Genomic DNA, 2,942 nt, shown 5'->3' with positions numbered 1-2,942 from the left:
CTCTTCTGCTTATCTGTCTGTGTGTGGGTCTCTCTGTATATCTGTCTGTGTGCGGGGTCTCCCTGTATATCTGTCTGTGTGTGGGTCTCTCTGTATTATCTGTCTGTGTGTGGGTGTGAGAGAGATCTATGTTTTAATTAGTTGTAACATTCTTCTCATCAGCACGCATTTCCTCACACCCCAGACATATCTGGTGAGAATGAGCTTTCTCCTCTCAACTCATATTTTAGCTGCATTTGTTAACTCTGTTTTTCTTAAGGAGCTGTGTGTTACATTTAAAACCTGCATGCTTTGCAAATGTATTGACAGGTGCTAGTGTGTGTGTGCCGGGAGTGTATCCACAGACAGATATACAGAGAGACCCATACACAGACAGATATACAGAGAGACCCACACACAGACAGATATACAGAGAGACCCATACACAGACAGATTGACAGAGAGACCCACACACAGACAGATATACAGAGAGACCCACACACAGACAGATATACAGAGAGACCCACACACAGACAGATACAGAGAGATCCATACACAGACAGACAGATAAAGACATACACAGAGACAGACAGATACAGACACAATCACAGACAGACAGCGTCGAACACACTCACAGACAACACACCCTAAAAATCCGAGAAATATACTGTCAAATACACAGATACAGACCCACATGCATACACACATGCATACATACAGTACCAGTCAAAAGTTTGGGCACACCTACTCATTCAAGGGTTTTTCTTTATTTTTACTATTTTCTACATTGTAGAATAATAGTGAAGACATCAAAACTATGAAATAACACAAATGGAATCATGTAGGAAGCAAAAAAGTGTTAAACAAATCCAAATATATTTTATATTTGAGATTCTTCAAAGTAGCCACCCTTTGCACACTCTTGGCATTCTCTCAACCAGCTTCATGAGGTAGTCACCTAGAATGCATTTCAATTAACAGGAGTGCCTTGTTAAAAGTTAACTTGAGGAATTTCTTTCCTTCTTAATGCGTTTGAGCTAATCAGTTGTGTTGTGACAAGGTAGGGGTGGTATACAAAAGATAGCCCTATTTGGTAAAAGAACAAGTCCATATTATGGCAAGAACAGCTCAAATAAGCAAAGAGAAACAACAGTTAATCATTACTTTAAGACATGAAGGTCAGTCAAACCAGAAAATTTCAAGAACTTTGTACGTTTCTTCAAGTGGGACCGCAGAGTAAAGGAAAAGCAGCCAACAAGTGCTCAGCATGTGTGGGATCTCCTTCAAGACTGTTGGAAAAGCATTCCAGGTGACTACCTCATGAAGCTGGGTGAGAAAATGCCAAGAGTGTGCAAATCTGTCAGCAATGCAAATGGTGGCTACTTTGAAGAATCTCAAAAATAAAATTTGTTTAACAGTTGTTTGGTTACTACATGATTCCATATGTGTTATTTCATAGTTTTGATGTCTTCACTATTATTCTACAATGTAGAAAATAGTAAAGATAAAGAAAACCCCTTGAATGAGTAGGTGTGTCCAAACTTTTGACTGGTACTGTACATTTAAACACACTCACAGAGACACCGACCACAAAACCCATCACAGGCCACGGGGCACCAGAGGGTTTAAACAACCTCCAGAGGAACAGGGGCCACACACCTCACAGAGAACACAGGGGATAAACACACTTACGAGGCACACGGGGAACAACAACACTCCCGCGACAAGGGGTAACACATCGAGACGGGGCACACTCACAAGACACAGGGGGTACACCACATCCTGCGACACACAGAACAAAAACCCACTCGAGACACACAAGGCCACCCCACACTGACAGGCGATACATTGCCTTTTACACACCTACGCGGTCAAGCTTAGAGACAGTCCTGACAACACCCCACACCACCCACCACACAACCACACACACACCAACACACACACACACACACAGAGAGAGAGAGAGACGGGCAGATTCTCCAATGATGAGATAATCCTCCAGCACCCATTATGTTTGAGTGTGAGTGTCAGAAAGGTGACAGAGGGGACCCATCCACCCACAGACACCGACCCCTGATGCCCTGATAACAGCCCCCTTTGCTCGAGCCCTGGGCTCCAGGCCTTACCACCAGTAGCAGCCCAGGGTGACCTCCCAAACACACCACCATACACACGCTGATGACATCAGTGCCCCGGACTCACACACACACACGTCACACTGACATGCGCATAAATACACACTTGACATTTTCTTCTCAAAGGAGCCAGTGTGCGCTCTCCCTCCCACCACCATCATCACAATCAACACGTCTTTGTAGAGGTAGAGTGAGAGAGGCAGAGAGAGAGAGAGGGAGAGGGGGAGAGAGAGAGATAGAGAGCGCGAGAGAGGGAGGGAGGGAGAGTGAGCAAAGAGAGGAGAAGAGAACACAAAGAGAGAAGGATGACCAGATTAAAGAGAGACATGTGCATAAGAGTGTAGAAGAAAACAATAACTAACAGTTACCAAATAAAAAAGGAATGACAGACAGGGAGAACGGGATAAATAGAAGATAAATAAAGAGAGGCGAGAGGGAGATGAGAGATGGACAGACAGTGTTAGTCTGTCTCTGTGCTGCTGTCTCTCTGCTCAGTCCTCAAATCTCTCCTCAGTCCTCAAACAGTCCTCTCTTTCTCTCTCTCTCTCTCTCTCTCATCCCCAGTCTCTCTCACTCATCCTCAGTCTCTCTCACTCTTTGTCTCATCCCGTCTTTCTCTATCTCTCTCTCTTTTGCTCTCTCATCCCCAGTTTCTCTCTCTCCCTCATCCCCTTTCTCTCGCTCTCTCCCTCATCCCAATTCTCTCGCTCTCTCCCTCATCCCAATTCTCTCGCTCTCTCCCTCATCCCCATTCTCTCGCTCTCTCCCTCATCCCCATTCTCTCCCTCCCTCTCTCCCTCTCTCTCTCTCCCTCCCTCAGTGCTCCCT

At 45.3% G+C, this 2,942-nt stretch overlaps 1 protein-coding gene across 1 annotated transcript in view; it reads right to left on the bottom strand.

The window, feature by feature from the left end:
- The window catches only part of LOC111976559 (plexin-D1-like), a 99,600-nt gene that overhangs the window by 82,023 nt on the left and 14,635 nt on the right, over window positions 1-2,942 (bottom strand).

Source organism: Salvelinus sp. IW2-2015, linkage group LG17 (genome assembly GCF_002910315.2).
Source record: "Salvelinus sp. IW2-2015 linkage group LG17, ASM291031v2, whole genome shotgun sequence".
In the NCBI taxonomy this organism is placed as follows: Eukaryota; Metazoa; Chordata; class Actinopteri; order Salmoniformes; family Salmonidae; genus Salvelinus; species Salvelinus sp. IW2-2015.
This window is presented reverse-complemented; position numbering and strand designations above follow the sequence as displayed.